Source organism: Arvicanthis niloticus, chromosome 4 (genome assembly GCF_011762505.2).
Source record: "Arvicanthis niloticus isolate mArvNil1 chromosome 4, mArvNil1.pat.X, whole genome shotgun sequence".
NCBI lineage: Eukaryota > Metazoa > Chordata > Mammalia > Rodentia > Muridae > Arvicanthis > Arvicanthis niloticus.
Genome location: NC_047661.1, coordinates 94,090,938 through 94,115,557, shown reverse-complemented (window position 1 = coordinate 94,115,557; position 24,620 = coordinate 94,090,938). Strand labels below are relative to the sequence as shown.

The 24,620-nt window shown below is 39.0% G+C and overlaps 1 pseudogene; it reads right to left on the bottom strand.

Annotated features, from left to right (window-relative positions):
- Positions 1-10,499: 10,499 nt before the first annotated feature.
- Positions 10,500-24,620, bottom strand: part of LOC117707420 (ubiquitin-ribosomal protein eS31 fusion protein pseudogene) — a 78,723-nt pseudogene continuing 64,602 nt past the window's right edge.

Below are 24,620 nucleotides of genomic sequence, written 5' to 3'. Positions count from 1 at the left end.
GGTTAATATTGGGCTGTCTTTCTAGGGAAAAGTAGTGGTTTTGGTGGAACAAGGAGGATTAGCTAGGATTTATTGCATAGCCATAACCTACTGGTAGAAATATGTATAATTGTTATTAAGTTGAAGTTATAATTTCTTAAATGGTACAAAATATACTTTGATTTCAAATGTAAGGTTTTCATTGGTACGAGCTTCTTATTAATATAAAAGTGAGATGAATATTGTCACTATCTTAGGCATTGTGCCTGTACAACACATTTAGGAATACAAGGGTTAGACCCAGTCCTTCTTTAACTTTTAACTGATTTGAGATGGTTAGCTTGTGAGTTAAGGGACTATAGCAAATTCATGGCTTTGAGTTTATTGTTAGGGTGTTTTCTATATTTCCTTTAGAAATAGCTGAGAGGAGTTAACAGACAACAGTCCAGATTGCCTTACATAAATAGTTGGTTTTCAAAACATCAGAAAACCACAGAATTGATGTTACAAACCTTTCTGTATTAATGTTCATTTTGATTAGAGACCTGTCTGCTCCTGACAGCTTCCTGTTTTGGATTCTAAGAAGAAATTGAGCATCTTTGGAGTTATTCCAATTGTGGTGAGACAGCCACTAGGCAAGAATTGTCTCTTTCCATCTACAGACAAATTACTGTCCAGAAAAGGACACACTTGTAGAATAGTCGACTGATTATATCTGCCTAGACAGAGTAATCAGCCCTTAATAATTCTGCATCACTAAGGTCTGTCAGATGATCCTGGGCCAGAAGGCTGAAGATCAGATGCTCCAACATTTTATATTATAGGGGCTGTCCAGGTGTTCAGTGGTCTCTATAAATTGGCTATGTTTTAGAAGCTATGCTTTGTGCTTCCCATAATTTCAGTTAACTCAGTCATTCTGGATTTCTGATGGGGTTGAAAACTTATAGTCTCATAGCCAATCCTTGCTATTTACTTTGAGAGAAAAGATTTGAGAGGATGGTTTTCAGCTGACATTCACTCTAAAGCCAAGAAAAAAAAGCCAGGTTCAGAACTAAGTCTTTTATTTAGGAGAGATGACAGAGGTTCTGCTTAGTCATCAAAATGATGGACTGGGTATTAGGTCTATCTTGCACCTTACTGACATAAATTGGTATAGTTATGCTCTAATTGTATTTTGAGAGAAAAGTTTTATTTTAACAGGAAGGGTGATATGTAGGAGGAGCTAAGGTGGGAGGAGTAAGGAGAGGAGGAGCTAGGTGATGAGAGAGAAAGAGAGATGGGGGCCAGACATGGAGGCAGATGTTCCCATGTCTCTGCTAGTCAAAGATAGTTGATATATCTAGGTTGGGTATTAGGTTACACTTCTGATTGATATTGAGCATCACCAAATTTATAAAGACATTGGTTAACATTAAAAAAATTGTATAAAAGCAAAAAGGAGAAGGGGGTATGAGATAGGGGTTTTCTAGGGAGGGGAAATGGGGAAAGGGGATGGCATCTGAAATGTAAATAAAATATCCAATTAAAAAAAGATATTCACTTCAATTGAAAAAAAATAAATATGCCTTAAAATCTGTCCCCAAAATTATGTAAAATAAAATACAAATGATAAAATTAAAAAAAAATTGGTGACTGTGTGTAGTGTCTCTTATGTGTAATCCTAGCATTCAAGAGACTAAGGTTGGAAGATGAGTTTACTTGAGCTATATGGTGAATTCAAGGTCAGCCTGGGCTACACGCTGAGTCCTAGGTTAGTTATGGGCTATAGTGTAATGGCCTGATTACATTACTTAAATAAATTCTATAAAATGAAAACTAATCTATAGTGAATGAGGTTATATGTCAGCAATTGCTTTGGGATGGATGGAAAGCATAAAAGTATTAATTGCAAAGACCCATGAAGACACTTGAGAGGGTGACTATGCTAATAATATTAATTTTGATGTTTTCACTTATGTTCTATTCTGATCTCTGCCTCTGTGATAAAATTATCTGACCAAAATAACAAGGAGGAAAGGGTTTACTTGATTAATATTTCCAGATCATAATCCATCCATGTGGTCACTAAACTTTCCTGAGAAGGTATCTAATGGATTAAGGAATGTTGGTGGTTTTGAGTTTTTGGGTTTTTTGTTGTTGTTTTTTTTGTTTTTTTGTATGTGAAATTAAGATTTTTTGGGGGCAGTTCAATTTTAACCTTCAATTCTCAGGCGTAATGATTCTTTACACATGTGGCATCAGCAACTTAAATTTCATTTCCTTTCTTCCTCCCTTCCTCCCTTTCTTCTTCCTTTCCTTCCTTCTTTCCTTTTCTTCCTTTCTTTCTTGCATGTGGGGACTGCATGCCACAGAGTGCACAGGGCAGTCAGAGAACAACTTGCCAGAGTCAGTTCTCTTTTTTCACTATGTGGAAATCAGACTGTCAGGGTTAACGGTGCCTTTATCTGCTGAGCTGTCTAGCAGGCCCTCAGTAACTTTGTGCATGTGCGTGTGTGATTTTATTTTAGATTATCTTTTGTATTTAGCTCTAACCAAGGCCTCTGTAGCTTGTTTTCATCATTGCTTAATCAACTTTAACAGTCTTGAGAAGAAAAATAAAAGACAAACGAATCTCAAAACCGGTTTATAGTGACTGCCGGGGTTCCATTATCCCTGTTCTTCGCCGCAAAGGAAGTGCAGTTTTTGTACCGTCCTTTTGAAACACCATTTGCTTTAGTCACGGGGGTGGGGGGGGGTGGGGGGTGGAGGGGAGGGTTTGTGAGAACCTCACTTCTAAAAAATAAAATGCAATGCCCCGTGAGGCTCTGCTGCCCCTGAAGTGCAAGCTTGCAATGTGACTAATGTGCAGGTCTTGCGTGAGTTGTGTGACAAATCAGGTTTCCAGGCTCCTAGTGAAGGGCAAGGCTATTGGTGGAGAGCCCTGTGTCATTTGCAGTGCGTTCTTCATTGGCAGGGCCTCTCAGGCATTGTGGACATCCGAACAAGCTGATTATGTAAATGAAAAGGCACAGTTTTAATCTTGGAACAGAAGAGAATAATAAAATGGCATTGTCTTTGTGGGGTGACTAGAGATGCTGTGATTCACTCCGGAATTGAATTGTATTGTGGAAAATTTCAACTAACTTTCTCAAGTGAAAGTTTCAATCTTGAGGAAGAAGAAAAAGAAATTTGAAAGCCACATGTACAATTAAAGAATGTTATGACTACTTGTATTTCATCTAACTTGCATGCAATTAAAATGCACTTAATTACCTGGATGTTGAATGCTGTCACGCTGGAAACCGAACAAAGAGAGCTATTAAATATAAAACTTCAAACGACTGATAAAAAACAAGCATTATTACTTTGGCTTGAGGCTGCATATGCTGCTTAAAAGTTTAAGGACACAGCCGTAAATCACTGAACGACAGAGTAAAGGGTTCTAAGAAATGTGGCACCGTTCAGTTCTTTTGCCACGTAAATATGGAGTATGCATACAGAAACCCGATGGTATGGTCCAGTACTCACTCAGGCTGCTAAGCTTTGCAATGAGTTATTGTACTGAATAATGGAGTGCAGGTGACTACATCACAGTTGTGTCTGGATGCCTACATATAGCTAAAATCAGAAAGGATGCAGTAAACATATAGTACAAAAGATACAAAGTGGTACAGCTGTTTGGGGGCACTTAGGATGACAGAGTTAGTAGAGCTGGAAGTTGTCATCACCAGTCAAGGGCCTGAGGGGTCGGGAGTGAGGTGGTGGACGGGAAGACAGGGCATTACTGTCCATTGTTCCACACGTAGGCTGCACTAAACTTACATCATATTTCTCTTCAGTAGTAAACTAGACTTAATTTATTATAACTTGCTACTTTACAAAACACTTTTTTGTTTGGTTTCTTGTTTTGTTTTGAGGCAGAGTTTCTCTGTGTCATATCTTGGAATTTGCTCTGTAGACCAGAACGGCCTCAGACTCACATAGATCTGCCTGCTTCTACCTCCTACATGCCGGGATTAAAGGCATGTAAAACCCTTATTATTATTATTTTTTACTAAAAATAAACCATGATTTGTTTTAATAATATAGCTTAAACACATTAACTATAAAAACATTTTTCTTCATATTTTTACTTATAAGATTTTTTTTAATGAAGCCATTCATTTTTAAGCTATTGTTAAAAGCCCAAGGTACAAACTACACATTGTCAAGGCTCTCCCAAGGCATGCATCACCAATGAGATGTCTTCAGGTTCACCGTCCATACTGCTGGAGGATGAGATGAAACATAGATGCAGGTGGTCTCACCTATAATGAGGCCTCCTTCTGGCTACCCCCTGAGGCTATGAAGGACCAGTCTGGAGATCTTTCATAGTTAACAATTTTTAAAATAAATAAGAATATCATTGAAAACATCTTAAAAGTAGTCATTTATCATTATATGTGATACTCTGACTGGCAGTGAAGTAGGCATGTCTGCATCAACATATAAGGGATGCCTTATGTTATGACTTAGCAAGGACCATGACATAAGTAGCAACAGGAAAATTTCAATCATGATAATGCACATATATACTTTTAAGTATGTAGCCTGTCACTAACTGAACATATTTGTGTTAATAAAATCCATCTAAAGCAAAGTAGATTCTAGAAGTTGCTTTTTACTGTGGTTTCTGTTGTCAAGTTGCCAAGATATTTCTCTCTCTATTCTCTCTCTCTCTCTCTCTCTCTCTCTCTCTCTCTCTCTCTCTCTCTCTCTCACTGGAAGGAAGGGCCAAACATAGAAGAAGGATGAAAACATGACTGATGCCAGTGTCCTATCCACGGTGAGGTTGAGGACTATGGGGGTGCAGTACAAGAGCTACCAAGCTATTCCAGTAAGTTTGGAAGAACTGAAGAATCATAAGGCCATAAGGCTAATACTCTGTCTGGCAGTGGGAGCTGTGCAGAGCCCACGTGAGCTGAGCACTTTCGGATGTGATGTGGAAGCAGTAACGTAACACTAGGAAAGGATGGAGTGGTACCTAGAAACAGTCAGGAAAACACAGTGTTCCTGAGGACAGGGGACAATGAGAACATCCGCCATCTTCCAAAGTTAATAATATAATGCCTACCAAGAATAGGGAGGGCCTCCTGTATCACCCAAATTGAGCAGAATGATAATTATCCAGAAGAGGCCAGAAAGGACCTAACAACAATGTGAAGGCCATAAGACTCCTAGTGCCTACATTATCCAAACTACATATTAAGTTGCTTGATGATTTCTGTCTGCCTTTTATACTAGTTATTGAAAGGGAGATGTTGAAATCTCCAGACATGTTTTTCTTTCAATTTTTGTCAACTTGAGTTTATATACTTTTCAAAATTTTTATTTATTTATTTATTTACATCCTAAATGCCTTCTTGATCCCCACTCACAGAGTTTTTCCTCCCTTACCCTTTATTCTTGTCTCTGAGAGGGCAGACCCCTCTGTGTCGTCCCCCCCCACACACCCTGGTATATTAAGTCTCTGCAGGATTAGGCACATCCTCTCCCACTGAGGCCAGACAAGGCAGCCCTCTGCTACATACGTGTGTTGGGGTCTCAGACCAGCCCATGTATGCTCTGTGTAGTGGCTCAGTCTCTTGGAGCTCCCAGGGGTCTGGGTTAGTTGAGACACTTGGTCTCCCTGTGGGGTTGCCATCCTTACACCCTTCCTCTAATTCTTCCAATGGAGTCCCCAATTTCTGTCCAGTGGTTGCCTGTGGGTACCTGCATCTGTCTCAGTCAGCCTCTGGGTAGAGCCTCTCAGAGGGCTGCTATGTTAGGTTCCTGTTTGCAAATGCAACATAGCATCATTAATAGTGTGAGGGGTTGGTGCCTGCCCATGAGATGTGTCTCAAAATCAGCCGGTCTCTGATTGGCCATTCTTTTGGTCTCTGCTCCATCTTTGTCCCTGTATTTCTTATAGACGGGACCAATTTTGAACCAAAAGTTTTTTAGGTGGGTTGGTGTCCCCATCTGACTACTGGTGGTAATCTCTTCAGATTCCATATCCCCACTTTTGGGTATTTTAGCTAATGTCACGTGCATTTAGTCCCTCATCCAGCATCTCTGGAACTTCCTAGAGAATCTCCCCACTCCCCACCCCCCAGCAGCTGCACTTTTCCATTCATTCTCCTGACCTCTGGAACTCTCTCCTTTCTCTCTCCATGCCTGATCCTGTCCACCTATTACCCTTGCCCTCCCCTTTCCCACCAAGATCCCTCCTTTTCTCTGCAACCTCTGCATGTAGAAGAATGCAAATAGATCCATATTTATCACGTTGCACAAAACTCAAGTCCAAATGGATCAAAGACCTCAACATAAAACCAAACACACTGAATCTAATAGAAGAGAAAATGGAAAACTTTGAATCCATTGGCACAGATGAAAATTTTCTGAACAGAACATCAGTGGTTCAGGCACTTAAGTCAAGAATTAATAAATGGGACCTCATGAAACTGAAAAGCTGTAAGGCAAAGTACACTGTCGATAAGACAAACGGCAGCCTACAGATTGGGAAAAGATCTTCACTAACCCTTCATCTAACAGAGAGCTAGTATCCAAAATGTATAAAGAGCTCAAGAAGTTAGACCAAATAACCCAATCAAAAAAAATGGGGTACAGAGGTAAGCACAGAATTCTCAACAGAGGAAACTCGAATGGCTGAGAAGCACCTTAAGAAATGCTCAACATCCTTAGTCATCAGGGAAATGCAAATCAAAACAACCCTGAGATTTTACCTTACACCAGTCAGAATGGCTAGAATAAAATGGCTAGACAGCAGATGGAATGTGGAGAAAAAGGAACACTCCTCCATTGTTGGTGGGATTGTGAGCTGGTACAATCACTCTGGAAATCAATTTGGCTGTTTCTCAGAAAGTTGAAATAGTTCTACTTGAAGATCCAGCTATACCACCCCTGGGCATATACCGAAAAGATGTTCCACCATACCCCAAGGACATGGTCATTGCAGCTTTATTCATAATAGCCAGAAATTGAAAGCAACCCAAATGTCCCTCAACTGAAGAATGGATAAAGAAAATGTGATACATTTACATAATGAAATAATATTCAGCTATTAAAAACAAAGAAAGCATAAATTTCACAGGCAAATGGATGGAACTAGAAAAGATCCTGAGTGAGGTAACCCCAGATCCAAAGGACATGCATGGTATGTACTCACTGATAAGTGGATACTAGCAAAAAAAAACAAAACAAAACAAAACAAACAACAACAACAAAAAAAAAACCCACCACAGAATACCCAGGACACAAACTCAAAGAAGTTAAACAAGAAGAAAGACCCAAGTGAGAATGCTTGGATCCCACTTAGAAGAGGGGAATGATGTGTACTTGTGAGTTCTCTAAGTGTGTAAGTATTTAGAATTATGTTCTCTTGAAAAATTGCTCTGTCTAGAATTATGTAAATTTTTTTATTACTTTATAAAAATTTTTCTCAACTTGTAATTTGTCTTGTATGAATATGACTACTTTAGCCATGTTTTAACTAGTATCACTGTGTTATGTTTTTGTGTCCATTTACTGTCAAGCTATTTTCATATTTATTTTAGAGTGAATTTATTGTAGGTATACTTGGGTCTTTTTTAAATCAACATGATAGTCTCCTTGCCTTGACAGGAACATTTTAACCATTTACACTTATTATTGTTGGCATGGTTGGGTTTAAACCTACCTATATATCCCGTGTGTTTATTTTTATTTCAATGTGGTGATGAACTTAGCAAGTATTTGCCCTCAATATAATTTAAGTATGTAACACATTATTAATTGTAAGTACAATTCTGAATGGCACATCTCTAGAATGTATTCATCTTTGGGTTTTGGGACTTCACATGTACTGATTAGCAACTCCATGTCTCATGCTCACTCCGATCAGTTGGCAAAAATGGGAAGGAGTCAGTAGAGTGCAATGAGAACCATAGTTAAAAAACTAAGCTGCAGAAATTGAGGGGAGTCTTGAATGCCACAGGAGGATTCAGGCTTTGCTCAGTTATAGAGCCATTGGTAAGAACTAGCAAAACAGGGGCAGAGCTTAAGGGTCAGGCAGCCTGTTCATCTGGTAGCTGCCATCTGTGTATCTGCCCCCTATCTCTTTCCACTGGCTCTTCTCAGATTCTTACCTTTAGAGGCAATTTCCTTTCTATGATGTAGATCCAGCTCTGCCACATTAATGAGAGATAAGAGAATAATGAGAAATACTCAATATGCTATGCATAACAGAACAGAACATACAGCTACTAAAATAGGACTCCCCTAAACCACGTCTGAAAAGAATTTAATAACAGCAAACTACAAATTATAGGTAAATTTTAAGTTCTGAATAGCATGTGCCATGTGCATATAACTTGCATAAACAAATTAATGCATCGTTATTGGTGTTCTGGGGATTTAAGTTTTCTTATCTCTGTAATTCCCCACTTAGCACGCTAGAGTATATTTCAACTATAGTTAATAAGAAAAGTGATTGTGTGTGTGTGTGTGTGTGTGTGTGTGTGTGTGTGTGTGTGTTTTAACTATGGAACATTATCTCCAGATAGCAATCAGCAAAGCTCCTATTTGAATTTGAGACTCAGAGTTCTCAACGAGCTATACATGTTCTGGATTTGGAGATCTAGAGATGAACCGATTTGGTTTCTGGGTGTTGAACTGTTTGTTATTAAGAGAATAAAGGGGAGAGACAAGAACTCAAGCAGCCATTCCCCACTGAGCTGCGTCTCTGGCTTTCTAAACATGGCTTTGGGTTAAGGGAAGATGGCATCAATATCCTGCACACCATCACTCCACGCTCTGCCGTGTCTCAGGCTTAGCAGTTTGGCAAAAAGCCACAAGGCTTACATCTCGAGTTTGACACACTCATAACTTCTCTAGCTAATCATTCTCACTTTGCTGTCTCAGGTGAAATTTAACACCGTTAACCAAGAATCTCAAAACTAAACACTTCACAGCTGTAAAAATTGATTATTCTAATATAGATTAAGGAGGATTTAAGGAACCTCTGAGGAAGGGGAAATTTTACTGCAGTGTTCTGTAAAATTGCTGCATGTAAGCAACTGGACTAATTTGTAAATCTGTTCAAAAACCTTTTGAACAAACAACTGTAATTTTGATGCCATAGACATAGAAAATGATTCTCATGTCTACCAATCAGGTCCAACCTTTTGAATAAAAACTATATGTGGGACAATGGACCTTGTAGAAAACTTGGTAAGGTAGTGCAGGTCTGAGTCCCTGGAAACTCGGGTGCACATTTGAGATAGTAGATGGCTCCCTGCTCACTGCCAGATTCCTGGCCTGGAATATGTGTCCACACTCCCCACATAAGGAAACGTGACCTGTGGTCACATAGGCCCAGAACAGGGTTCTCCATGTTAATGATATAACTAGAGGCTCTGAGGGTTTAGCCAATAAGTTTTCCTTTCCTAACATTTCTCCCTGCAAAGGGTAGTTTATCTCTGGTCCACCTTGAGAAGTGGGTACATCTATTTCCTGACTTATGATGGACAACCAATGAACAGTTTGGAACCCAGGACTGCTCTTTCATCTATCATCGCCATGGGGAGCATGGAAAAGGCCTTCACCAACAGAACCACTGCCTAAATATCCTGTAGAAGGCCTCCTTGTGGTTCCAGACAACCATCGCTAGCTTCACTGAGGAACTAAGCCAGAGCTTCCAGCCCTGGCCTCAGGCTGGACATCGTCCTAAGCTTGCAGGCCCCCAATGGTCCTGACCTTGCTGCGGGCCTTTGTACCTCCGTCCAACACTTCATTCCAGACTTCTCTGTCCAGTTTTCTAGTGGCCACTAGATACCCAGGAGTCAAGAAATACCAGCTTCAGCTCTCCCATCTCAGACTGAATTTTTCCACCCCCAGAGTGATACATGCATGTGTGAGCTCATTCATGCATGTTTCCATTCAGGAATCTTCACACTTTGATGCATGTGTGGAGGTAAGAAAAGACCTAAATCTTAGGAATCATTCTCTATTACCTTGTGTGATCTAGGAACGGAAGTCAGGTTGTCAGAGCTGCATGCAGGCACCTTTATCTGCTGAGCCACTGTGCCCTTCCTCAGATTCACTGCTTAGCTCCCCTCCCCCTCTTTTTTGCTTGTGTGTGGTGTGAGTTGATGTGTACATATGCTCACATGTGTATAGTGCATGTGTATGAGTGTGTGTGTGTGTGTGTGTGTGTCTGTGTAGTGTGCATGCAGGCCAATCTTTGATGTCAGTATCTTCCCAGGTGACATTCACTTTGTATATAGATATACTCACAGTTAAACAATCTGTCTAATCTAGCTAGCAAATCCAGTGATTCTTTCTCACCACCACAGACCCTGGTAAAGCATTCAAGTGCATGCTGGGGACCCATTCTCTGACCCACTTGCACAGCAAGCATTTTATCTACTGAGCTGCTGTCTTTCTAGAATACACCATGTTCCATTTATTTATTATTTATTTACTTTTTTCCCAGATCCTCCTTTTTATTAACTTGTCTACAGCTACTTGTCTTCTGGTCTGTTAAAGCAGTAATTCACTTGCCACAGTAGTGCCTGTCAAAGTGGCTACCCATGAGAACTCCAGCATTACATTCATCAGAAGGACACTCTTGACAAAGTCCGCTGATTTTGCTGTTTTCATCCACCTTATAGTATTTCAGCAAGACCAACTTAACCTTCTTCCTCCTATGCTTATTCTACTTGGGGGGGGGGTGTAAGACTTCTTCTTCCTTTTCTTAGCACCACCACAAAGTCTCAACACAAGATGAAGAGTGGGCTCCTTTTGAATGTTGTAGTCAGAGAAAGTATGGCCATCTTCCAGCTGCTTACTAGAAAAGATCAACCTCTGCTGATCAGAAGGAATTCCTTTCTTATCCTGGATCTTGGTCTTTACATTTTCTATATCATCTGGGGGTTCAACCTTGAGCATGATAGTCTTTCCCATAATAGTCTTCACAAAAATTCTGCATCATGGCAATGGCTTCTTGATGGTGGATCAGAAAGGCTATTTACTTCTATCTATCTATCTATCTATCTATCTATCTATCTATCTATCTATCTATCATCTATCTATCATCTATCTATCATCTATCTATCTATCACCTATCTATCTATCTATCTATCTATCTATCTCCTATCTATCTATCTATCTATCTATCACCTATCTATCTATCTATGTTGGGTATTTTCTTTATTTACATTTCAAATGTTTTCCCCTTTTCAGGTCTTCCCTTCAGGAACCTCCCTGTCCCATCCCCTCTCCCCCTACCTCTATGAAGGTGCTCCTCCCCGACCCACTCTCGTCTTCCCTCCCTGGCATTCCCCTACACTGGGACATTGAACACTCTCAGGCCCAAGGGCCTCTCCTCCCACTGATGACCAACAAGGTCATCCTCTGCTACATATTCAGAGACACCGGTCCCTCCATGGTTACTCTTTGGTTGGTGGTTCAGTCTCCAGGAGCTCCGGGGCGGAGGGGGGGGGTCTGGCTGGTTGACACTGTTGCTCTCCTGATGGAGCTGCAAACCCCCTCAGCTCCTTCAGTCACTTCTCCAACTCTTCCATCCATGACCCTGAGCTCAGTCCAATGGTTGACTTCGAGTATCTGCCTCTGTATTTCTCAGGTTCTGGCAGAGCCTCTCAGGACACATCCATATCAGGCTTCCAAATATCAGAGTTATTTGGTTGTCTGGAGTCTAACTTCTTGAGTTCTTTGTATATATTGGATATTAGCCCTCTATTGAAGATAAGATTTATAAAGATCTTTTCCCAGTCTGTTTGTTGTTATTTTGTCCTATTGACAGTCTACTTTGCCTTAGAATCTTTGCAAATTTATTGTGTCCAATTTGTTGATTCTTGAACTCAGAGCATAAGCCGTTGGTGTTCTGTTCAGGAACTTTTCCCATGTGCCCATGTGTTCAAGAATTTTCCCCACTTTCTCTTCTATTAGATTCAATGTATCTGGTTTTATGTAGAGGTCCTTGATCCACTCAGACTTGACCTTTGTACAGGGAGATTAGAATGGATCAATTTGCATTCTTCTACATGTTGACCGCCAGGTGAACCAGCACCATTTGTTGAAAATGCTGTCTTTTTTCCACTGGATGGTTTTAACTCCTTTGTCAAAGATCAAGTGACTATAGGTGTATGGGTTCATTTCTGTGTCTTCAATTCTATTCCATTGATCTACCTGGTTTTCACTGTAACAACACCATGCAGTTTTTATCACTATTGTTCTGTAGTCCAGCTTGAGGTCAGGGATGGTGATTCCCCCAGAAGTTCTTTTATTGTTGAGAATAATTCTTGCTATCCTGGATTTTTTGTTATTCCAAATGAAATTGAGAATTGTCCTTTTAACTATAAAATATGAGTTGGAATTTTGATAGGGATTGCATTGAATCTGTAGATTGCTTTTGGCAAGATGGCCATTTTTTCTATATTAATCCAGCCAACCCATGAGCATATGAGATTTTTCCATCTTCTGAGGTCTTCCTTGATTTCTTTCTTCATAGACTTAAAGTTCTTGTCGTACAGATCTTTCACTTGCTTGGTTAGAGTCACACCAAGATATTTTATATTATTTGTGAAATTGTTTATCAGCTGTAGGAGTTCTCTGGTGGAGTTTTTGGGGTTACTTAAGTATACTATCATATCATCTGAAAATAGTGATATTTTGACTTCTTCCTGTCCAATTTGTATCCCTTTGACCTCCTTTTATTGTCTATTTTCTCTAGCTAGAACTTCAAGTACTATATTGAATAGACACAGAGATCGAGAGCAGCCTTATCTATTCCCTGAATTTAGTGGTATTATTTCAAGTTTCTTTCCAATTAGTTTGATGTTGGCTACTGGTTTGCTGTATATTGCTTTTACTATGTTTAGTTATAGGCCTTGAATTCCAACACTTTTAACATGAAGGAATGATTTTGTCAAATGCTTTTTCAGCATCCAATTAAATGATCATGTGTTTTTTTTTCTTTGAGTTTGTTTATATAGGAGATTTTATTGATGAATTTCTGTATATTGAACCATCCCTGCATTCCTGGGATGAAGCTTACTTGATTGTGGTGAGTGATCATTTTGATGTGTTCTTGAATTTGGTTTGTGAGAATTTTATTGAATATTTTTGCATTGATATTCATAAGGGAAATTGGTCTGAAGTTCTCTTTATTTGTTGGGTCTTTGTGTGCTTTCAGTATCAGTGTAACTGTGGCTTCATAGAACAAATTAGGTAGTGTTCCTTCTGTTTCTATTTTGTGGAATAGTTTGAAGAGTATTGGTATTAGGTTTTCTTTGAAGGTCTGATAGAATTATACCTTAAATGCATCTGGATCTGGGCTCTGGGCTCTTTTTGGTTTGGAGATTTTTTTATGACTGCTTCTATTTCTATAAGGGTTATGGGACTGTTTAGAAAGTTTATCTGATCCTGATTTAACTTTGGTACTTGGTATCTATTTTGAAAATTGTCCATTTCATCCAGATTTTCCAGTTTTGTGGAGTATAGGCTTTTGTAGTGGGATCTGATGATTTTTTTTTTTTTTATTTTCTCAGTTTCTGTTGTTATATCTTCCTTTTCATTTTTGATTTTGTTATTTTGGATACTGTCTCTGTGCCTTTTGGTTAGTCTGGCTAAGGGTTTAATTATCTTGTTGATTTTCTCAAAGAACCAGCTCCTCGTTTTGTTTGTTCTTTATCTAGTTCTTTTTTTTTTTTTTTTTTTCTATTTGGTTGATTTCATCCCTGAGTTTATTTCGTGCCATCTACTCCTCTTGGGTGGTTTTTCTTCTTTTTGTTCTAGAGCTTTCAGTTGTGCTGTTAAGCTGCTAGTGTAAGTTCTTGCCAGTTTCTTTTTGGAGACACTCAGAGCTATTAGTTTTCCTCTTAGCACTGCTTTTATTGTGTCCCATAAGTTTAGGTATGTTGTATCTTCATTTTCATTAAATTTTAAAAAGTCATTAATTTCTTTCTTTCTTGACCAAGTTATCACTGAGTAGAGAGTTATTTAGCTTCCATGTGTATGTGGGCTTTCTGTTGTTTTTGTTGCTATTGAAGACCAGTCTTAGTCTGTGATGATCTGACAGAACACATGGGGATTATTTCAATCTTCTTATATCTGTTGAGGTCTGTTTTGTGACCAATTATATGGTCAATTTTGGAGAAGCTACCATGAGGTGCTGAGAAAAAGGCATATTCTTTTGTTTCAGGATGAAATGTTCTATAGATATCTGTTAAAACCATTTGGTCCATAACTTTTGTAAGTTTCTCTGTGTCTCTGTTTAGTTTGTATTTCTGTGATCTGTCCATGGATGAGAGTGGGGTGGTGAAGTCCCCCATTTGCGTCTCTGTTTAGTTTGTATTTCTGTGATCTGTCCATGGATGAGAGTGGGGTGGTGAAGTTCCCCATTATCATTATGTGAGGTACAATGTGTGCTTTGAGCTTTAGTAAAGTTTCTTTTACGAATGTGAATGCCCTTACATTTGGAGCATAAATGTTCAGAATTGAGAGTTCTTCTTGGTAGATTTTTCCTTTGATGAGTATGAAGTGTCCTTCCTTTTTGATAACTTTTAGTTGAAAGTCGATTTTATCTGATATTAGAATGGCTACTTCAGTTTGTTTCCTGGGACCATTTGCTTGGAAAATTGTTTTCCAGCCCTGTACTCTGAGGTAGTGTTTGTCTTTGACACTAAGATGCATTTCCTGTATGCAGCAAAATGCTGGGTCTTGTTTACATATCCAGTCCATTAGCCTATATCTTTTTATTGGGGAATTGAGTCCATTGATGTTAAGAAATATTAAGGAACAGTGATTGTTGTTTCCTGTTATTTTTGTTATTAGAGGTGGAATTATCTTCGTGTGGCTATCTTCTTTTGGATTTGTTGGAAGATTACTTTCTTGCTCTTTCTAGGGTGTAGTTTCCCTCCTTGTGTTGTGTGTTTTCCATTTTCCTTTGTAGGGCTGAATTTGTGGAAAAATACTGTGTAAATTTGGTTTTGTCATGGAATATCTTGGTTTCTCTGTCTATGGTAATTGAGAGTTTTTCTGGATATAGTAGCTTGGGCTGGCATTTGTATTCTCTTAGGGTCGGACATCTGCTCAGAATCTTCTAGCTTTTATAGTCTCTGATGAGAAGTCTGGTGTAATTCTGATAGGTCTGCCTGTATATGTTACTTGACCTTTTTCCCTTACTGCTTTTAATATTCTTTCTTTGTTTTGTGTACTTGGTGTTTTGATTATTATGTGACAGGAGGAATTTCTTTTCTGGTCCAATCTATTTGGAGTTCTGTGGGGTTCTTATATGTTCATGAGCATCTATTTCTTTAGGTTAGGGAAGTTTTCTTTTATAATGTTGTTGAAGATATTTACTGGCCCTTTAAGTTGTGAATCTTCATTCTCATCTATACCTATTAACCTTAGGTTTGGTCTTCTCATTGTGTCCTGGATATTCTGAATGTTTTAGGTTAGGAACTTTTTGCATTTTGCATTTTCTATGACCATTTTTTAATGTTTTCTATGGTATCTTCTGCACCTGAGATTCTCTCTTCTATCTTTTGTATTCTGTTGGTGGTGCTTGCATCTATGATTCCTGATCTCTTTCCTACTTTTTCTATCCCCGGGGTTGTCTCACTTTGTGATTTCTTTATTGTTTCTATTTCCATTTTTAGATCCTGGCTGGTTCTGTTCAATTCCTTCATCTGTTTGTTTGTGTTTTCCTATAATTCTTTAAGGGATTTTTTGTGTTTTCTCTTTAAGGGCTTCTACCTGCTTACCTGTGTTCTCCTGAATTTCTTTAAAGGAGTTATTTATATCTTTAAAGTCCTCTATCATCATCATGAGATATGATTTTAAATCAGAGTCTTGGTTTTCTGGCGGGTTGAGGGTATCCAGGGTTTGCTGTGGTGAGAGAACTGGGTTCTGATGATGTTAAGTAGCCTTGGTTTCTATTGCTTATGTTCTTGCCCTTGCCTCTTGCCATCTGGTTATCTCTGGTGTTAGCTAGTCTTGCTGGCTCTGACTGTGGCTTGTCCCTCCTGAAAGCCTATGTGTCAGTACTCCTGGGAGACCAGTTCTCTCCAGGAGGAATTTTGATATGGAGAGCTGAGGTACAGGGTCAGCTCCTGAGTGCAGATGAAGACCAGAAGGATCCTATCCCCAGCTGTTCCATGGTTCCTGTGTTCTGATGGCTCTGGGCAGGTCCCTCTTGGGCCAGGAATTTGAACAGAAGTGGTGATCTTACCTGTGTTCATAGGTGTGTCTGCCCTCTTGGGAGACCAGCTCCCTCCTGGCAGCATTTGGGTATGTAGTGCTGTGACACAGAATCAGCTCCTAGCACAGATGGAAACCAGAAGGCTCTAGTCCCAGGCTGCTCCTTATTTATTTATTTATTTATTTATTTATTTATTTATATTAAGGATCTTGTTGATATGTAGCTCAGGCTGACTTCAAATTTATGATCATCTACCTGCTCAGCCGCCCTATTGCTGAGATTATAGGTATTGAGTCATCACACTTGACTTCTGGGTTCATTCTCATTGAGTGAGATCTTTGCAGATTTTCTTTCTGTCATTCAATGGAAATATAGACTTCTCTAGAAATTATCTGGGTAGCAGTAGTCCTTGTTTTTCAAGCTCTCCAAATCAAGTAAATAAATGATAACTGTCTTAGAAAGTATTCCCAGAAAGAGTAAGGCAAAATGTGACAACACAGAAATTCTAGAAAAAGTAGATCTTTCTCTTTCCTGTCTCCTTTTTACAAAGTATATCCAGGCACAGAAGCTCAGGATAATGATAACATAACCCAGTTTGCTCCAGTGAATAAAAGTAAAGCCCAGCACAGTAAGAGGGATGAGGAAGTCCTGAGTTTCCTGTTGTCAGTGTCCTGTTGCTTCAAGGTTGCCTTTGCTCTAATGGGGTCTCCAGCTAACCAAAGACAATGGTAGGAACTCTGGCATGCCTCACAGATAAATTTTTATCTTTTATTTATTTTGAGTCAGGGCCCTACCATGTACCACTGGATATCTTATAACATGCTATGGAAGACCAGGCTGGTCTCAAATTCACAGAGATTTTTCTGCCTCTGTTGCCCTAAATAAGTGCTAAATAAAGTTAAGAACATTGAGCCAGCATATCAGGTAACATCACATATTTTTAATGAATCTAACTTTATAAAAGTATTTATAATTAATGTTTATTGAGAAATCAATACATAACTATTTTAGAGTAAAAACTTTAAATGAATTATTTTAGCTAGTAATTATAACAACTCAATTTAACATTACTATTTGACCAATAAGAAACAACATGAGCATGTACACAGTTTTCTGAAGATCATTCCAAAATGGAGCTGTGATTGACAGTACTTGGTCTGGCTGCAGTTCTTGTACTGTTGTTCTATGCACTTTTCCACTTTTAATTTATTTGCAAGATATAGACTTCCATAAGTTTAGACATCTCTGATAGACAGATGGTCAGAAATCTAAAAAAAAGAAAAAAGCATATTTAACTTAGGTCTTCAGTTTATTTCAGGAAGGAAGAAATCCTGGTGCTTTAGAATCCCAGAATACTATGCTAAATTTCTGAGATGGGTTTATTGGGCACCTATCCTGTTGGGTTGCATTTTGAAGCATATGAGTTGCTATGTTAAAACAGCCATCTGCCATCAAGAGCAAATTCTTGAGGAAATTGCTTTGGACTTAAAAGTATAGCACATGTTTGCTCTCAATGCTTATCATATGTTTACAATCTGGAAGCTTAAAAGAATGAGGTTAAAAAAGGGAGGTTGTAAAAAAAGAAAAATGAAAAAGAGAAGCAAAAACAAACCAAAAGGAAAAATCCAACTAATTAAAGAAATAAAACAATAACTTTACAAGGATCATGTTGTCTTTTAACAGTGAGGGCAAGAGACAGAATTAAAGCTGACCAAATAGACAGGGCTAGTCACAAAATATTGTAGGAGAAGATGGCGTTAATGTGTGCCCAGGTAAAATTGGTCATTTGAGGTAAAGAGTAAGTTAAAATATTATGTATTTTATGTAAGCTTTCAACTATGGCCCCTTAATGATGCCACAGCCTTAATCTTCAAACCTGTGGATGTGTTACCTTACATGGTGTAAAGGACTTTGCACTTGTAATTAGATGAAAGCTTTTGACCTTAGAATAATCTCCTGAATCCCTAAAATGGTTCTAGTGGGATCACAAGACTTCCTATTAAAGGGAAATAGGAGGAACACAGTCAGAAATGGAGACAGAAACAAAGCAATAAACTTTAAGAATGGAGGAAGGGACCACACTTGAGTTAGGTGGTTTCTGAAAGATGAAAAAAGTGAGAAAGTAGATCATCTTACCAGTTCCCATAAAACAGCACAGTCTACAGAAACTTTGAGCATAGTCCTATAAAACTCATTTTTGAGTTCTTATGTGAATATCTCTAAGAAAATTTATTTGTGTTTTAAGATATTGAGTTTGTGCTAATTTAATAGCCACAATAGAAAACTACAGAGAATCCCAAAACTTCATAATAGAAAAATACACATTCCATATCTTCTTGTCCTTCAACTTCATATCTAGTTCATGCCCCAAATCCATCTGTTTCCTCTGGCCATATCTCCTTTCCATCTCATCCATATCCCTTGAAGAGCTTCTGACTGTATTCTCTAGATTGCTGCCTCCATTCCCTGTAGTGTAACTGAAGAATGGCCCTCCTCTGCCAGGATGACACTGCTGAGGGCCTGTGTAAGAAAGTTAGTTGGGTACTACTTAAAGAAAAAGGACCAATTCTTTTACAATGACATTAAGGACAAGCTGTTCTTTCATTCTTTGCATCTTCATGAACTGTGATCCAAAACACAGCGTTCAGCCCTGCCCCTGTGCCTTGTGCGTGAGATACTTTTCTCCCTCAGGATCATCTCAACTTGTTACACGTGATAAATGCAACTCAAGTTCAAAGTTAGCTTTCCCTAAACATCGACTACCTCTGGGCTTCTTGGTGTCTAATCTATTGCAGCTGTTTCCATCCTTAAGGGCCAGTCCCAGATAGTATTTTCTCTAGAAAACTTTCTCAACTCTTTCAGCTACAAGTTAGTATTCTCATCTTGAAGCACACTTATAAAATTGTTAAAACACCTGTCACAATTTTTCTTGTCACATATGCTCCTGCGCACACATATTTTCATTAAATAAGCAATTAAAAACAGAGAAACTGTCTTGCAAATTGTCATTATCCAACTCTCCACAGCCTAGTGTATACAGAGTCTGATAAATTATAGGGTTATTAAGCTACTGAACTTTATGTGTTTGGGAAGATAGCAACTTATCTGCTATTTCTCTTCTTCCAGCTCAAGTTCTTAGTATAATGAAAGCTCCTAGTAATCATGGGAAACTGAGTACAGTGAGTCTTGGTGCCAGTGAGAATGACTGGTGGCTTCCTTTCATGAATAGAGCAAAAATATCAGTCGCTATAAACCCTAAAGACCAAAGTGACAATTTTAGAGGACTGAGTCTTTTGAGAGGAAAGAGTGGAACAGATTCCCAAACTGTTATCTTGTACAGTCCAGAAAATCTGTGTGGTGCTGTGTCATTAGCCCCAGTGATAGAATTACATCTATTTTTAATTTTCTGTGAACCCGCCAACACATAGAATACTCCATCAAGCCTGATCCAAGCACCAATAATTTAGTGGAGAAACTGGTCTCTTTTAGGGAGAGGGAGGGAAGAAGGAAGGATGACTCTAAATCAAGAAGTCTGGTAATATAATTGATTACAATCATTTTTAAGGGAAAATATCAGTTAGATTTGTTTTTAACAGTGGCCCCAACTGAGATAAGAATGAAAACAAAACAAAACAAATCAAAAACCCCGGGATAGAAAGATGGCTCAGGGGTTAGGAGTCCATACTGCTCTTGCAAAGAATCCAACTTCAGTTTCCAACACACCAAAGTTGGACTCACAACTGCTTTTAACTCCAGATCCACAGGGATCTGACACTCTTGGCTTCTAATGATATCTGTACTCACTGCACACACACACACACACACACACACACACACGCGCGCGCGCGCGCACAATTAAATTGTTTAAAAAAATGAAAAGAAATGAACTATAATAAAAAATTGTCTAAATCTAACAAAAAATAGCCATTAGACTATATGATAAAATGCCAAGCTACCTTTAAGTAAAACCATGTGGTATAAGAGTACACACTACCATCAGTACTCATGAATACATCTAAGAACTACTGGAGAATGCAAGCTGATACGAAAGTAAAATGATTGGTTTGAAAAAAGTGAATTCTTTTTGCAAATAACGGAAAACCTAGAATACCAGATAATTTTAGCAAAATAGAAGTAATGTAAAATAGTTGGTTAAAAGATAGGCTGGCAAGGACCAATACCTTTTTTATAAAAAAAACACACTAAAAAGTAAAACTTTGAAGGAGAAAACTCAGCCCTCTCTCGGTTCCAAGAAATACTTCAAAACATCTAGGAAGAACTTTACCAATAAAGATTATAAAAAAAAACTACAAAATGTTATTGAAAGTTATAAAATGAAATATAAATGTAGAAAATTCAACAATAAAAAAAAGCAATTGGCTTATTTGGAAAGAATAATTGGAGTGTTAAGGCCCAAGAGTAAGTAAATATTAATGATGCACAAAAGGCTTATAACCTGATGAGCAACTGGACAGGAAATTGAGCAGGGTGCATGGAAAATCACAGAAAGCAGAAGTCACAGAGTAACAGTGTCTGGATGTCCAGGAACCAAGAGACCCAGGATAGAATCAAACAACTGAAAAAAGTCAATAAAATGATTCCCATAGGTGCCTAGTCCAGTTGACACCAGAGAGGCTTCCTCCCACAGCTGATGAGATCAGATGCCACCTACAGCCAAACATTAGGCAGAGCTCAGGGAGCCCCACAGGTGAGATGGAGAAAGAATTATAGGAGCCAGAGGAGTCAAAGACACCAGGAGAATACAGCCCACAGAATCAACTAAACAGGGTCCATAGGAGCTCATAGAGACTGAAGCAGCAGTCACAGAGCCTACATGGGTTTGAGCTAGGTCCTCTGCATATATGTTACGACCGAGTAGCTTGGTGTTCTTGTGGGACTCCTAACAGTGGGAGTAGGGCTTGACTCTGACTCTTTTGCTTGCCCTTGGGATCCTTTTTCTTCTACTAGATTGCTTTGTCCAGCCTTGAGAGGAGGATTTGTGCCTATTTATTGTACAAGTAGACACAACTATACACATCATTTTAACTTGTTACACTGCATTCAATTGCTATCCCTAGGAAGGATGCTTTTTTTTTCTGAAGACAAACAAGAAGTGGATCTGGAGGAAAGAAGAGGTGTGTGTAGGGGCGGGAAGTCTGGGAGGAGTGGTGGGAGGGAGGAGGTGAGTGTGGAAGCAGGGGAGACTGGGAGTAGTGGAGGGAGGGAAAACTGCAGTCAGGATGTGCTGTATGAGAGAAGAATAAAAAGTAAAATATAAAACAGACTTCTAGGGATAAATTTTGGATTTTTCTAATGACCGGTATTGATCACCGTATCATATGTTCATTGGTTGTTCACATGCCTTCTTCAGTAAAGTATCTATTGAAAAAAAAAAAAAAAAAAACCAAAGATTTCAAAAGTATAAAAATGCACACAAACTCAGGATAGTATAAACATGTAGTAATGAGGTTTTATTTGAAAAAAATGCCTATTAAATATTAGCATTAGACATGAAATGCTGGCAGAGGAGAGCTGTGAGGCAAGAAGTCTTATCATGAGTGTGAGAGATGTGCTACTGTGTTTGGGGCAAGACACCTAGCAATGGTGATTAGTGAAGTGGAAATAATTTCCTTCTGGGTATTCTGTATCATTGAAAAAATGAATCTGGTGTGTAGGGTGTAAATATTAGGATATACATCAATATTTGTGGTAGGAAAAGCTAATATGGTTTTTAATAATAAGTTGTATTTGTTATTATTCTCTGTGTGTGCCTGATATGTGTGTGTGTGGGGGGGGATTCTCAGGAGGAGGTCAGACAGAGGACAGTGCTATGGAGTCACTTGTCCCTTCTTACCTATTTATAGGTTCCAGGAATTGAACTCAGGTCTCCAGGCTTGCATGGCTACTGTCTTTCCTGCCTGAGCCAGATGCTAAGGGTTTTTGTTTGAGTTCTTGATCCTGCATTCAGACAGTCTATGCTGAATTTCTCCTAAGGGTTGTGTTCTCTACCACATACCAGGAATTATGCTAAAGATCACCCACTTTTACAAAGGCTCTGCTTGTAGCTGAGGAGCAATTGCACAGAGACAGCAACAATGAGCAGATATTTCCGACCCTGTAAATGAAAGAATTGGTGAGATAGAGATTGTACTTGGGTAGGGGGAGGGCAGTGTGCTACCAGAGAGGACAATTATAGCTCGATTATTGAAGAAGATTACTAATCCTGACAAACATTATTGAGGAGCTTGGCATGGTCCTTTGTTAAAACTAATGTTACCAAACAAAGCTGCAGCAGTGGCAAAAACCACAATTTGGAAGGGGCTATGGAATAAATCCAAATTAAACTAATTTTTCACTTCACATGAAGTCTCAAAGTAAGGGAAATGGGATGGTCACAGTGAAGGCAGAATGTTTTCTGCAGATGTTCAACAGTCATCGTGGCCGAGTAAATGACTGCACAGTGTCCCCTGTCTGGGTGAAAGGGTCGGGCACATAGAGGTAAGCAGGAATAGACAGGCACACAGAAGCAAGGCAGCAAGTGGTATGCGCCTGGGAGCTAACACTAAAAGTGAATTAGGCTGGGATGACTGTTTCCCTCTGAGATTCGATTATCAGAGAGGAAGACATGCCCACTCTCCAAATGCCCACAAAACACCTACTATCCACTCAGCAGCAAGAGGTGAGTCTGAATAGAAACTACCAGAAACTGCTAACCTTGTGGTGAGGAGCATAGCTTGCCCCACCCCCACCCCCAATTGCAGTGTTATGGTCTAGAACGGTAATGAAGCTGAAGCTGGAAACAGGTAATCCATTAATTCCTGAGCTAGATGGTTATTGGAGATCTCAACCTGCATCATGAAAAGGGAAGGAAAAAGATAATCATAAATCATAGAAAACATTATGCTGGTCCAAATTTGTCAGAACATAATGGAAACACCGTGTTGAGAGTGTGCATAGCAGTCATTGTAGAAAGGACAATCATTAAATGTTGCTAAATTAGAGGAAGTCAATCAGGCTGAGACAGTGATTAAAGGAGCTGAGCTGCTGAAAGAAGAGCTAGGGTTAAGAAATGTGCCTCCAAATATACTTATTAGAATGGAAAATAATAGAGCATGCAGAGATAGAAGGTGAACTACAGGATTTCTTTTAAACATGAGATTGTAGAAAATTGTAGTGTGATTTTTAGAAGGGCTAACTTTGGAATGCCTGGGGCCTGTTCCTCTGATATCAAAGACCAAGACCAGAGAAGACCCCTAAACTAATGGATCCTTTGCCAGCAGAGCTTCCTGTAGTGGCAACTCTAAAGGAGGGCATCCAGGGGACAAGCCTGGGGTTAGCTCACAAACAGGAAAGTTGGACCAATGCCCCAGTGATAGAACAGCAGCACTCCAATACTACTAGTAATAATAATAATAATAATAATAATAATAATAATAATAATAATCAGTAATGCAAAAGTAACTGAAGAAGCCAAACCATCAGGCTGCTATAACCAGGGGTTATAAAAAAATAAAAAATGAAGACTGAAACTGGTGTTTTAGGCAGGTAACAATGACTAAGTTCAAATCAGGTTAGGACAAAGTTTACACCATGTCAGATGGTTTGACCACCACATCAAAGATGATTTCTGATCAGCACAAACACTCAGTAAACATGTGCTATTTTACTTCTATTGTTTTCTGTTTAATTAAATGTGACAAAAAACTGACATTTTTAAATGATTAGGACATGGTGCTAATCATTGTTTCTGTTGCTTCTATAAAATGCCTGAACCAGAAGCAACTTTGGGGACAAAGAGGCCTATGCCACCATACACTTTTTGGCTACAAGTCCATCACTGTGAGGAAATCACAGTGACAGGAGCTAGAAGCAGCTGCTCACATCACAGCCATAGTCAAGAGAAATAAGTGAATGTCATCTGTTTGACTGTGCTTAGCTTGACCTCCTGACTTTTATATAGTTCAGGACACACACACCCTCCCTGGAATAATACTTTCCAAAGTAGGCTAGGTCCGCAAGTACCAATTAATTAGTGAAACCCCACAGATATACTTACAGACATAAATATATATGAATATTATTCTATGGGTGTAGAAGATTCTCTCAAAGCTTTTGAACTGGAGTGTCTTCGGAGTAGAACTCATGTAAGATCTGTAAAGAAGACATGTGTAAGATGAGACTGGGCCAACAGAAATGGTTTCTCATATAGAGAAAAAAAGAAGAAGCTGGAGTAGGGTGGTATGTTGGGAGCCAACTTTAAGCAGAAAGCGGCTAGAAAACAGCTATCAACTTTGCAGCCATCTGGAGCCATATACCCTGATAGAGACTTGTTTTTCAACAGCCTACAGCAGCTGAAGCACACTCTGACAAACATCTTGTTTATCCCACATAGCTTGTTTTGCTCTTTAGTGACTGCAGC